We start from the raw sequence: 14,560 nt of genomic DNA, 5'->3' as shown, positions 1-14,560 counted from the left end.
AGTTTGGCGCCTGCCTTTGGCCCAGGGCGCGATCCTGGAGACCCAGGATCGAATCCCACGTCGGGCTCCCGGTGCATGGAGCCTGCTTCTCCCTCTGCCTGTGTCTCTGCCTCTCTCTCTGTGTGACTATCATAAATAAAAAAATTAAAAAAAAAATAATTTACATTCTCTCCAACTGTGTGTGTGGGGGGTGAAGCCTGTTGCCATACCGCCTTACCAACCTCAGTACTCTACGAAAAATATTTTAATCTTTGCTAATCTTACAAAATAAAATAGCACATATTTTATTTTTTTTTATTTATTTTATTTTTTTAATAATAAATTTATTTTTTATTGGTGTTCAATTTGCCAACATACAGAATAACACCCAGGATAGCACATATTTTAAAATTGAAGGTGTACATCATTGTTTTCCTGTAAAGTCAAACATCCTTCCACATAGTGTTCCAACCATGTTTATGTCACTTGTGAATTATTACATGATTATGTGTCAATTTCCACTTTTCAGTGCAAGCATTTTAGTTTTTGTTGTTGTCGACAATTACACTTAATATTTGTTATCTATTTATTACCTATTACCAATATTTAACACCTATACATCATGCTTATACATCATATTTCTGTGTTAGGCACTATTTTCAATGATTGGGATGCTAATATTCATTTAATTCTTACGATACATCCTAAAGGGTAGGGACTGTCATTGTTGCCATTGACACACAGGTCAAAATAGCATTATTGAGAGATATTTTATATGCCATAAAGCATACCTATTTAAGGCATACAAATAAATGATTTTTAGTATATTTACAGAGTTGTGCAACCATCATCATAATCTAATTTTAGAACATGTTCATCATACCCAAAAGAAATCTTGTATCCATTCACTCTCCATTCCTCCCCAACCCACCAATCTACTTTTTGTCTCTGCAGATTTGCCTACTTGAAATATTTTATAAAAATGGTATCATACAGTATGTGTTTTTTGCAACTATCTTCTTTTGCTTAGGTAAATACTTGTGTATTACTTCCTCAGCCTAAGGTTTAATGGATAATGCTACTTATATAAATGAGAATCTACAAAGCCACATGATGCTCAGGTCCATATCTATGGCATCTAGGTTGTTAACAATTCTAGTTTCTTATGCCCAGTAAGGGGGTCATTGCTTAGCCAAGTCTCCAAGGTGACTGGAAGGCACTTAGGACATAAGACCGCATAAAAATGGAAAAGGAGACCTATACCCGTGTAATCTTCATTCTAAGCGGTGGTATCATTCATAGCATTGTGATTCTGTGGGGAGCTCGGGCACTGGGAAGTTATATCCTGGACTAGGGTAAACACTGTGTTATCTCCTTTAAGTAAATATCTCCATGTGTTTCAGTGTCATTTTTCATTGAAGTAACTTTGCAGTCTCTGGATCCATTGGTGTCTTTCCAATGGTTACAGATCATGATATGTGCAATAAGCATATTGAGAGAATATGGATTATTTCAATGATATAATTGGCAGGTTAATGTGACAGTCATGAATACAACCCTTATCCAGCAATTAGTATTCACTAATCTCTTCACCATCCTTCCACCTTTGTTAGAAATTCATTGAGATCCATCTACAGCTTAGTCAATCTTGTAGGAATAGGAATTATGTTACTGAATAAAATGAAGATCTCTGGCCCAAGAATCTTAAGTTCTAATGAAAGAAAATTAACCCCCCCTTTTTTACACGTGGATCAATCATACAAATTGAAATCATAGAATCTAGCTGACCAATTTAAAGACAGTGCAATAAAATAGAAAAATAAGATGTCGTACCCAGAATTTCAGAGTGCCCACCCAGATCTTCTCAAGTCTACCTTTCCTCTGGCCACCACCAAGCACAAGCAAAGAGCTAGGAGTAGTGGGAGTTCATCTGCTTCCCAAGTGGTTCTTACCAATAAGCGATGGACGCAGCAGTGCAAAAACCCAGTTGCCCTGCCTTGAGCCAGCACAAACTGATGCTCTGGAAATCCCTATGGCATCAGGCTGAGATGGGGACTTCACGTGAAATCACAACCTTGCTTGTTTCATCCCATCCCTCTCCTGCTTCTCCCTTATTGGTGCCTTCAGGGAGCATTTCCTTAATAAATAACATATGCATAAATCCTCATTCCAGACATTGCTTTTGGGAAAGCTAACCTAAGACGTAGCATTAGTGAGTGATGGAGTCAGAATTTTTGCCTATGATCTCTATATCCAAATGTCATACATTCCCTTTTATACCACAGGGGGGAAGAAAATAAAATTCTGAGAAGTTCATGTTTTTTCTTAAGGCCTTGCATTTTGCAAGGGACTCAAATCTACCATTCTAAAATTCCGTGATGTGAGCTGTACCACATTGCCTTTTAAAACTCATCACGGGGATATAAATCTATATCTATTAGCAAAGATTTCTTACAATCTCCCAATCAGAATTGAATTTATAACCTAAGTCTCAGTTTCTCCATCTGTGGAATTAGGACATTGCTGATTTCTTCAATACTTTTTCTTTTCTTTTCTTTCTTTTTTTTTTTTAATTATTAAATGGAATAGCACAGGGGAAATGCTTGGCATAACACAACGCACAGCTACATGCTTAGCATAGGTTGCCCTTCATTAAAAAGCCAGGGTAAAGAAAATGTAACCAAATAAGGACTCCAGTGATCAAAACAGTTTTTGGCCAACCACAGGATTTTCTTGAAGCAAAACCTCCATTTCCGGAAAAATACTGAAAAATAACAAATAATTCCATCAGTCCCCCACACAAAAATGGCCTGCATCAACGTCTCCATGGACCTGGTGGATAAATAAGGGAGCTCACATGTTCAGAAGGTTTCTTAATAAAGTCCAGCCCCTTCCCAAAGAAGAAAAGCCACTGAAAACACGCATGCCACATTAAAACTGCAGTGACCTAGCCAGCCCTTCCTAACTGCTAACTAGGCAATTCTCGGGAGCCCAGGGAGGAAATCTAGAAGGATATAAACATGAAATGAACCAAGCGTGCAATTGATTTTCTGTTCTCTCTCTTTCTTCCCTTCTGTTTTGTTTTGATGTGTGTGTGTATGTGTGTGTGTGATATTTATTTATTTTTATCATCATCAGGACATTAGTACTCAGAGGGAGGAAAATGCCTCTTGAATGAGATGTTTGTAGGCAAAATTACAAGGCAGAGGATGCTGACTTTGACCGAGCAATGCCCTCTGAGGATTGGGGTGGATCAGAATGGCTTCTCATGTTTTTTCTGCTCCCCTAATGGAAGTAAAATAACAACATGAAATAGAGGGGATGGAACAGCCAGCAGGAGGATAAATACCAAGGAAGCGATGTAAACACAGCCCCCAATTTCCCCAGCGAGTAAGAGAATGAGGAATGTGTTATTTATCTCTTGGTAATCTGCAAGGCAGAGTATGGAGCTGCCCTCCTTTGGGAATAACTTCTATAAATAATCAAAGAATTGCAAGAGGGGGGTTTGAACGAAGTGAAGGAACCCAAGGGACAGAATTTCTCCAAATTCCAGGTCTTCAGACATCTCTTCCAGGAAGCCTCTCTTGATCCTTCAAGGCAGGAAAACAACAGGAAGAGGAGGCCCTTTGAAAGAGACAAACTTCAGAAGTTGTCCATTGTCCCCACTCCTCTTGCTATCTTAGGTTAGAAAAATTGGGGCACCTGGGGTGGGGGGATCAGTCCATTGAGCATCCAACTCTTGATTTTGGCTCAGGTCATGATCTCAGGGTCATGCTTTGGACTCCACACTCAGTGGGGAGTCTGCTAGAAAGATTCTCTCTCCCTTTTCCCATTCCCCCGCCTCAAATAAATGGATGAATTAATTAAATCTTTAAAAAAAAGGAAAGAATAATTGATGCAAATTATAGCTAAAGGACTTCTTAAGATTGCCCTGCACTTGAGATGAGTATGTAGTGTGGGTTCTGGAATTAAACCACCCAGCTTGAACGCTGCATTCATTAGCCATTGAGTATGTCACCTTGGGAAAGTTGTTTACCTTCCCCAAGCCTCAGTTTTTTTGTCTGCAAAACTGGAGTAAAACTCATAATAATTCCCATTTAATAGGATTGCTAGAAGACAAAGACATGGGAAGGCACACGAAGCTCTTATTAGCACAACACCTAAAATATATGAAAAGCTCCATAAAGCCTACCCCGTTACATTCTTTTTGTTATTGTTCTTAGTCATTAACAAGTAGAAGTAAAATCTAAATTTATGTCTTCCATTTTCAAACCCATCCTTCTTTTCTCTCCACTCTGTCATTTCTAATCTCTTGATTAAAATTTCACATTTTCAGCAAAGTTTATTGTTCCCATATGTAATACCTGGTGACATACATATCTGATGCAATTAGGCGATAGGTTGCTCTTGGAACTTCTCAGACCAGACCTCAGCTCATACAAATCCAATATACTTCAATAAATGTTAGCCAGATAAACATGGTCCTATTTCATCAGATATAAAGAATACTGATGGATTTGCCTTGGCAAATGAAGTCCCACCATCTCTGGTAAAGAGGATTCAGTGTTTGCTGAATATGAATTGAAATGATTGAGATCTATCCTTGGAGGGTAAACCTGGATCTTTTTTTAGAAAGAGAAGGGCTTAAATGTCCTTGTCCTGGGACTTAGAGAACATGAGGGCCTTACATGAAGGAAGGAGAACAGAGGGCACTCCAGGTGGGCCAACCACATAAGCAGTGGTGCTAAGGACTAGTAGAACTTACTTGTAAGAATATTCTTTAATCTTTAGACTTTTTCTTTAAAGTCACTCCATGGGGGCGCCTAGGTGGCTCAGCGGTTGAGCATCTGCCTTCAGCTCAGGGCGTGATCCTGGGGTCCTGGGATCGAGTCCCATATTGGGCTCCCTGCAGGGAGCCTCCTTCTCCCTCTGCCTGTGTCTCTGCCTCTCTCTCTGTGTCTCTCATGAATAAATAAATAAAATCTTAAAAAATAAAAATAAACAAAAAATAGTCCATGAAAGATGCTTTCTTCAGTGTCCCCATTTAATAGTTTCTACTTTGTTTCCCTCTTTCATAGCATCCTACAGTTTCCCTTTGAAGCATATTATGATTTTTGGAAACAATATCTATGTATGCACGTTGTTGAGAGTGGAGTGGGGCAGACGTATTTTCAGTAAACAGCAGACCCCTCTAGTAGGCTCTAAGTTTGCTCAAGAAAGGTAAAAATCTGGCCTGTTTTTACCCATAGTTGTCCTCAGGGTCTAGTGCCATGACTACCTGAAACATTATACGTGCTAATAAACATTTCTTCGTGCAATGAATGGGTATATGCGTGCAGCAATCATGAGACTCACCTGCATAGAAGGAGGTGTGACCTAGAGAGAGATGGATGAGGGGTTCCTATAAGGACCATGGGTGAATCTCCACTCTTCTTCGAGCTTTCATTGCCTTTCCTATCAAGCCAGAGGTATACTGGAGGCCACTGCATGGGTTATTCTAGGTTTATGTGACTCTCTGACTATTTACTTGGAATTTTGCATTTTACTAGCTTGTGCCCATTGGTAAGAACAGATAACATAGTGCTTTCTAATAGGCAGAGAAAGGATATGAGAGGGGTTTATTTCTTTCTTCATTCCTTAAATATCCATTTTGTACCTGCTGTTTTCAAGGTCTTAGGAAAGCCAGAGTTGACTAAAAAACAACTCCTGACTTTGAGTAGCAGAGACAGAGAATGAAAGGAGAAGGATGGAGATTAAAAGGACAAAGAGAAAGAGGAGGTGGAAGAGAAGGAGAAGACAAAAGAGAAGGAGGCAGAGGAGAAAAAGCATTTTGTCGAGCATGGTGCCAAGTATTTTACTTATCTTATCCCATTTAACAAATGTTGAAATGGGGGTCAAAGCCATCAGTGGGCCTGCATTTTTACCAAGTCTGACTGCTCCGGGTCTTGACCCTGGGGTCGGGTCCCCCCCTACTACCTGGTGAAGACACAAATAGGTAAGGAGGTGGTTACAGGGATGTGGTGAGAACCTTGCCCAGGAGTGGAACTGTCAGAATTATCAGTCCAGGACCAAGCCCTAAACTCTTATTCCTGTGGGGTCTCCCCTCAGAGCCTCAGCATGCTCTTCCCTTGCACTTGCCAGAAGAAAAGAGGAGAGAAGAAGAGAAAAGAAAAGTTTCCCAGAGCCAAACTGCAGAGACAAAGACTATTTTCCTTGACAGGTACAAAAAGAAAGGAAGCTTGCAGAGGCACGGGCCCAAGACGGGGTGGGGAGACGGCAGGACAAGATCCTCCGAAGCCCGAGGCACTTTGGCTCCCCTCCTCAGCTCTCCCTTCTCTTCTCCTGCAGCTTTTAAGTTCCATTCCCTATTTCTGTGGGACTTGGGGATTGCACTGAAGTTGCAGTAATTAGAGGTGCCAGAGGCAAACTGATTTTTTCGCTTCCAAGGAAAACAATTATCCTAATCTGGTCCGCCTTCCCTGCTTCTCCCCCAGCAGTGGAAATTCACTAGGTTCAGAGAGCATCGCGTAGAGGAGGCACATCACTTTGTGGGACTACACTGTGCCCAAACTTCTCTTGTTTTCCCTTCCCATTTTATTTCCTACTGGTGTACCAAGCATCTACCCATGCTTCAGGTAACTGGTACTCACAGAGCCCTTACTGGGAGCCGGCGCTTACTCGAGAGCATTAGATGCATTATTTCATTGAATCTGCACAATGACCCACAAGATATGTATGATCATAATCATACTCTTGGCTTATCCTGGAGATTTAAGTGACCTGCTCAAAGTTACAGCTATTAAGAAGAGGAGCCGGGCAGCCCAGGTGGCTCAGCGGTTCAGCGCCTGCCTTCAGCCCAGGGCATGATCCTGGAGACCTGGGATCGAGTCCCATGTCAGGCTCCCCGCATGGAGCCTGCTTCTCCCTCTGCCTGTGTCTCTGCCTCTCTCTCTCTCTCTCTCTCTCTCATGAATAAATAAATAAAATCTTAAAAAAAAAAATAAAAAAGAAGAGGAGCCAATATTTGAACTCCGTTGTCCGACTTCAGAGCCTGTGCTCTGAACATGTTATTATGTAGTCTCTCAACCAGAATCCTGTGTGTTCATTTACCATTCTGTCCTTTTTATAAATCTTAAGACCAAGGCACAGAGAGCTGAATGATTTGCCCCAGGTAACACAGTTGGAAGGTGGTAGAGGCATTATTTGGATTCTAGCCCATCTGATCCCAGTGACCATGTTGTTCTCATTATGCCAAGGTCTGTATGGACTCTGCTATGCCAGGGTTGAAGGTGACCATATAATACTTGTCTTTCTTTCTTTCTTTCTCTCTCTTTCTTTCTTTCTTTTTTCTTTCTTCTTTCTTTTTTCTTTTCTTTTCTTTTTTTTCTCTTTTTCTTTCCTTATTTTAGAGAGAGAATGCACGCCCATGCCCAAGGTGGAGGGGCAAGAGGGAGAGAAAGTCCCAAGCAGACTCCATGCTGAATGAGGGCTCCAACTCATCGCCCAAGATCACGACCTGAGCCAAAACCAAGAGTTGGAGGCTTAGCTGACTGTGGCACCTAGGTGCCCCCAAAATGTTTGCATTTCAAAGAGACCATCTTGGTTGGCATGTGGAGCACTGCCCAAGGCAAGCAGTGTGGACAGTGTAAGTCAGTCTTTCTCATCTACACCAGGGCAGGGTTGCAAGTTTCTCCTTTCTATTTGTTTCTTCTTCCAGGATGCTCCCCACATATTCGTTTTAGTCTGATTTCCATCATCAGAATGAGGCAGGTAGAATGGTAACTGTAGGAGGGGGAAGGACAAGGAATAAACCTGACACCTGCCAGGGTGGTTGTGACAATTGAGTAAACCCTGTAACAGCGCTGTGGTTTCTCACGGACACAGGTATCATGATGTTGCTCAAACCCAGGGCACACGTGAGCATCAAGGCCCAGTTAGCCTGCACATGACTGAGAAGGAATGACTCCTCCACTGGGGGCACGAAGCCACTCTGAGTAGATAGTGACTGCATATGGAGTATGCTTGAGAGAAATCAGACTGCACCTGAGCTAAGTAATGCATAATGGCTAGCAGGAGCATGTGCTACAGTATGTGGTATTCTGGAAGTCCCCACTCTTCCCAGCAACTCTACATGAATATTCCACCCCTTGATTCTAACTGCCAGCAAAGACCAAAGCCCCACATCTACCCTGCACAACTCAGATCCTCTGAGTGCCCTGCACTCCCTCCTTGAGTGTGCACTTTTGTTTGCAGGAAAGCTTCTGCCCTGACTCCTTGAATTCTTTCTCAGGGTAAAGTCAAGAACCTGGAGCTGGCTGGTGGTTGAGGTCAGGTGCTGAGAACACCCCAGTATCCAGTGTTGCGATAAAAAGGGGGAAAGGTACCATTTGCCTCAAACACTGCATTTCCTAGGGAACACGCAAGCACTTTAGAAGACTCTCATATTTCAGTGATATCAAGAACTTACTTTTTAGGGGCTCTGAAGTATAAATCAGATGACTAGGCGTGGACCTTTCCTCCTCAGAATTGCTATTAAGTCAACATTTGGCTTTTGGGGAGGTCACTTTCTCTTCCTGGATTTCAGTTTCTTAGAACCATTAGGTAAGGGAATTAGACCAGATTTGAGCAACATTTCTTAGAGCAGGTACCAGAATCGCCTAGGGGTTTGAGTGCATGTGCATGGATATGTGTGTTTTCAATCCAGACTCTTACAGCCCTAATCTAGCTCTATTGATCAGAATTTCTAGGGTTGATTTTTCCCACTCATTTTCTCTCCTTTCCCCTATAATCCTTTTCACTATTTCTTTTAATATTTTATATTGAGTGAAAAAGTCTGCCTTTGAAATAAGCAGTCCTAGCGATGCCCACTGAAACTGAATCATCGAAGGACTTAAAATTCATTGGCCCTCATTAAAATAAACAAGAAGGAAGGAAAAAAAGAAGAGATCAGGGAAGGGAGGGAGGAGGAGGGAAGGAGAAGAGTGGGAAGAGAAAGTAAGTTAAACCCCCAGAAAACCTTTCTTTCCTTCCTATTGTAGCTATGGAGAAATGAATAGTGAGGTAGGTGGAGGGTGGGAAGAAGCAAGGAGGTGGCCATGGATTGGTGAAATGTTAAGTGTATGCGTATATACTGATATACAAACCAGGTTTATACATACAGGCATATGCATATATAGCACGTGGCATGACATCCAAAGTACAAGTGATGCAGAATAAACCCTGTTGATCTGGTGTTTCAATAGCATTTCTCATTGACTACATATTTGGAGCCTCCATTTCCAATTGGCTTCCACCCTCAAACCCCTCCTCAGTCTTGGTTACACAATATGTGGGGCCCAGTGCGAAATGAAAATACTGGGTCCCTTGTTCAGAAATGATTTAGAGTTTCAAGTCCTTAATGGCAGATCGCTAAGCTAAGCACTGGGTCCTACTAAGTTCAGGCACATCTCTGATACTGGCCCTGGTCCTAATAGGGGCCTAATGTTCTCCTTTGTTTTCCCATAGCATTTGATTACACCAGTAACAAAAATTCCATTTATACCATCGTCCTTTCTTTTGTGGTCTAGAACCACGGCCCTTCCTTTAGGTGATTAACTGCTTGACATCAGGGATGGTTTGCTGCTGGAGTTGTACACCCAACAACACACAATGAGAGTTTCACACCGCTGCTGCCAAACAGTGTTTTTGCTGAACTGATTCACAGGCACAAGGGGATGGAAAGAATTACAGATGTGGAGGGTGATTTTGAGATAATTCATAGAAAGTCTTAAATGCTAGGTCTGGGTGTTTTAGACTGTACCCAATGGTCAGTGAAGCTTCCTTAAGGATTATTGTCTTGGCTTTGTTTATGTGGCTTGAATGGTGTAAGCACTTCTGTTCTTCTCCAATGACTGATCGTATAGTGATTTGTAATAAATATGCATTTGTTTTCTGTCCCCAGTTTCAGGCACCTAATTTCTAAAACCCTTGGAATTTCTTAGGTGGTCAGAGCAATAGTGGTGTCTTTTGTTATGTTTATTAGGCAACTTTGGAACCACACCTAAGAATAGGGGCTGGTTGCCAGGATACCAAACAGGAGATTAAAGGGTTGAAACTTTTAGTCTGACCCCTCTGACCTTGGGGGAAGGGAGATAGGCTGGACATTGAGTTTAATTGCCAAGGGCCAATTATTTAACCCATCATGCCTCTGTAGTGAGATTTCATAAAAAAAACTCCTGAGGACTGGGTTAGGAGACTTCCAGGTTGATGCACACGTGGAGATTGGGTGAGAGTGGTGTTCTCTGAGAGGGTATAGAAGCTCTGTGCCCTTTTCCCACACCTTGCCTTGTGCACCTCTTTCGACAGTTCCTGAGTTATATCCTTTTAAAATAAATCAGTGATCCAGTAAGTATAATATTTCTCTGATTTCTGTGAGCTGCTCTAGCATATTGATCAAATCAGAGGCGGGGGTCCTACAAACCTCCAATCTATACAGCCAGTCAGTTGAAATAACAGGTAATAACCTGGGCTTGTAGATGAGCTCTGAGGGGTTAGGGGTTCAGGGCAGTTCTGTGGGACTAAACCCTCAACCTGTGGAGTCTGATGCTGTCTCCAGGTGGATAGTGTCAGAATTGAACAGAGTTGCAGGATGCCCAGCTGGTGTCAAAGCACTGCTTGGATGTGCCAAAGAGCCCTCTCCTCCACTCATTAGAAATTAAGTCCAGGAACCAAAAAGCCTCTAATCTCATATATATATATATATATATGGCATGCATTATTTTTTCTCTGATTATAACTAGTATATAGGCTAATCAAAGAAAATTTTAGGACATAGAACAAGTGTAAAGAAAAATATAAAAATCACCCATAAACATTCATGAGAACTGTTAAATGCTAGAATATTTTCTTTAAAAATACCAAACACATATACTATTGTATCAGACCCACTCCAGAGATTGAGTAACATCCATTAAGTTAATAAGCCCCTGCTGCTATTAATCCTAGACTATGTAACACAGTGTCAGCCAAATAAGAAGCAGCTGGACCCCAAGTCTACTTTGCAGTGTAGTGTCTTCCCTGGTGACTTCTTAAAAAAACTCATGTTGCACTTACCATGCGCCAGCATTATTCTCAGTATTTTGAAAATAAGAACTCATCTAGCACTAATAACACTTGTATGAAGCAGATAGTATTATCATCTTTATTTTAGAGATGAAGAAACCGAGGGCTGAGGGAGAACAAGTGATTTGTCCAGGCTCACACTTGATAGTGCTCGTATTGGCTACCATCTTCCATATTCTCTATCTATGGTATGGTAGGTGGAGATGTCCTAATCCCTAGTATCTGTGAATACATTACCTCACGTATCAAAAGGGATTTCTCATATGTGATTAATAAAGATCTTGAGGTGTCACGTTTACTCTGAATTCTCTAAGTCCCAGGAAATCACATGAGTCCATATAAGAGTCAGGAGTATCAAGGTCAGAGGAAAGATGTAATGACAAAAGCAGAGACTGGAGTAAAACTATAAAAGGTAAGGAGACAGCTTTTCTGCTAGAGAGCCTCCAGAAGGAACCATAGCTCTACTGACACCCTGATTTTAGACCTATAGGACCCTTTTATTGAATTTCTGACCTCCAGAATATTAATAAACCTGTGCTATTTTAAGCCACCATGTTGCTGGTAATTTGTTATAGCAGCAGCAAGAAACTCATATAAATAGCACCTAGAATTTATTTCCTATGTCTCAGGGCCTGTAAGTGAACTTCACAGGTGCCTTGCAAACCAAATTTAAATAAGAAGATCTCAAACATCCCCTACTTCATGTTATTTGGCGCTAAAACCACACACACAACACACATACTATAAACATGTGTATATTCAACTTTATGTGTTTATCTGCTTCTCTATTTATTATTACTTAAGAATTTACCTATGTCATTAAACATTATGCACCAGGACATTTCTTGATTACTTGGAGTCTCAGCAGATTTTCAGTTACCAGCTATTAATGTAGGGTAAGGTAAGAGATATGGAATTGGTTTCGCCATGTGGCTTATCTTGCATGTGGGTAGAGAGGAGATGCTAGAGTTCATTCAGATGAAGAAGGCTTCAGAGAATCATACATACACTCTGGACTTTGGTGAATATGGAAACAGGAACTAGACTAATGCTTGAGAAGGCCTAACACTTGCTAAAGGAGTCTCTGGCAGCTAGAAGGGGGCATGGTTGTTGGAATCCCACTTTCTGCCGTGATGAGGGAAAGGCCCATGTGTCCTCTGGGGAAGACAAGGCAGTAAGTAAGCCCTCAGGTGTCTTCTCTGCTCAAAAACTGCCTGCAGGGTGAGGAAACCCAAAAGAGACGATCTGTGTGGGGTTGAGGGATAGATTGCACAGCTGAGGGATAGTCAGAAATGTTCAGCCAGTGGGGCATTGGAATCCCAAAAATTGTTAAATGGGAGGGTCCCGGTGATGCTGGGGCTAGAGTGGGAGAATGGCTGGTCACTTCCGAAGCATCCTACAAAGGAAAAAGCCAGGCTTTGAACATGTGCTATGTTCAGTACAATGTCAGCTTCAAATCGTACTAGTCAACAGGGTTGCCTCTATCCCTAGACTGCTGTGTGAACATTTAATAAAAGACATGCTCTTGTTTTGGAGGCAGTACAAAACTAGTTGATAAAGCAATTAGGTGATAATTTATAAAAATGCTCCCTTCCCTCAAATAGAAGCAGCCCCATACCAGAGTACATAGCTTCCCCAGTGAGCTAGATTCCTTGCTCCCCTGGCTGGGTACCCTTATGTAGTCTGTAACCTACACAACTGTATGTGGCAGTCCTGGTGGGCACCTCTATCACCTCACCCGGACCACTCCATAATGGGGGGGGGGGGGAATGAAAGAATATGGCAGAAAAATGGCGAAGGGGCTGCTAATAAGTCCCTTACTTCTTTTCTAGGTTTTCCAGTTATGTAGACCAAAGCTTGGGAAAGGGAACATTTTTAGTTGGCCGAGATTGGCTTTGGATTCTACACGAAGCTGGGAAACAAGATTATGTATTAATGTCTAAGAAGGATCAGAGAAAGTATGAGATTTCCCCCAAGATACAAACCAGGAGTACAGAAAAAATCAGTCTACAGAGTAAGTTAAAGAGGTAATGATGAAAAGAAAAAAGTTACTTTCTACTTGGACCTACGGATCGGTACTTTCAATAAGCCAGTGATGAATATTGTAAAGAAGTTGCCTTTAAACATATTATGAATAGCTCTGTGAGAAACTACAGTGTGTTGGTGAGAGAGTGAGGGGAGAGGTGCTTAGTGGCCTGGTCTCTGGTCTCTTGTTCCCACTTCAGCCACAGCAAGTCCCCTATGATCAGTTTTATTTACTGGACTTCGTGAAATTTCACTTAAATGAAAACTTTCACAGTTGGAAATATTTGAATATCACTAGTTTAAGACATAATTTTCTTAACAGCTGCATATAATTAAATAGGCCTTTTATTGTAGTTGACTGCATACACATTTAACTGTCCCTACTGGACTATAAGATTCTTTTAAGAGACGAGACTTTATCTTATTTATCTTTGCATTTCCAAGAGGGCCTAGAACGTAGGAGGTCTATATATGCTCATCAGATGAATGAACGATTCTATTCGGACCTGCCCTGTTGGGAGTTACAAACTCAATGACAATCTTTTTTTTTTTTTTTTTTTTTTGTCTTCAGATGGTTATAAGATTCCAGCTTAATAGAAAGAAGGGCTACATTTTAAACTTTATACTTAATTACGTGAAAATAGAACTATGATCCATATTTTTTTCTCTAAGTAGAGAACTTGGTCAAGTGAAGGCAAGCAGCCTACACGATGAGATCTTGTAACGATTCCAAGTGCTTCCCTGTACTAAGTGTCACTTGTAGCAGGAAATTGGTGATTTTCAGTTGACATGAAGTGGAAAATTATTTCATGTGAATTGATGCTGGATGGCTCTATTTTTTACTAAGCGAATACAGAATGGCTCAGCGTGCAGGAAGCATTTAGTGCAAAGTGAGCTGACATCGATTGGGCTGTAGGGCAGAGGTTCATAACTGAAAATGCCAGAGGAAGACCAAAGGCGTCATGTCAGATGAAGCCAGCATGCCTGCCTTTTAGCCTCCAATTCCTGTGGGACACCCTGTTGGAAAGGAATCAAGAGGCTTCGCTCCTCAGGCTGGCTGTGGAATGTTGTAGAAAGCAGGTGTGGAGTTTTGTTCTCATAATTGCTGTCCCTCCAAATCCTCATGCCATTGTATGATCTGGCCTGTGGTTTGCCACTAACCCACTGTATGACCTCGTGCCAATTGTTCCTCTTCTCTGAGCCTCTTTTTGTCCATGCAACAGAAGAACTCAAATTGGCCCTTTTAGTGATCTTTAAAAAATACAACCTCTATGCTAAGTGCTCAAGACATACCTTATTAGGTTACTCATCAAACCTCTGTAACATGGGTCCTATCCTTTTCATTTTATAGATGAGAAAATTGTGGCTCAGAGAGACAAACTGACTTGCTCGATGTCAAGCGGCTAGTGTGTGAAGGGACAAGCTTCTGAATCTATGTGTCTCTAATCACAGAGAT

The 14,560-nt window shown here is 41.5% G+C and overlaps 2 long non-coding RNA genes across 2 annotated transcripts in view; one reads left to right on the top strand and one right to left on the bottom strand.

Moving 5' to 3' along the window:
• Nucleotides 1–14,560, bottom strand: part of LOC140641939 (uncharacterized) — a 151,787-nt gene that overhangs the window by 46,715 nt on the left and 90,512 nt on the right. The window lies entirely within an intron of this gene.
• Nucleotides 10,072–14,560, top strand: part of LOC140641940 (uncharacterized) — a 112,724-nt gene continuing 108,235 nt past the window's right edge. The window contains exons 1-2 of the long non-coding RNA XR_012038536.1: nucleotides 10,072–10,362; nucleotides 12,912–13,106. This is a non-coding gene — a long non-coding RNA (uncharacterized lncRNA). The remainder of the gene's footprint in view (nucleotides 10,363–12,911; nucleotides 13,107–14,560) is intronic.

This window comes from Canis lupus, chromosome 10 (genome assembly GCF_048164855.1).
Source record: "Canis lupus baileyi chromosome 10, mCanLup2.hap1, whole genome shotgun sequence".
In the NCBI taxonomy this organism is placed as follows: domain Eukaryota; kingdom Metazoa; phylum Chordata; class Mammalia; order Carnivora; family Canidae; genus Canis; species Canis lupus.
The sequence above is the reverse complement of the archived record's forward strand: the minus strand, read 5'-3'. Positions and strand labels throughout refer to the sequence as shown.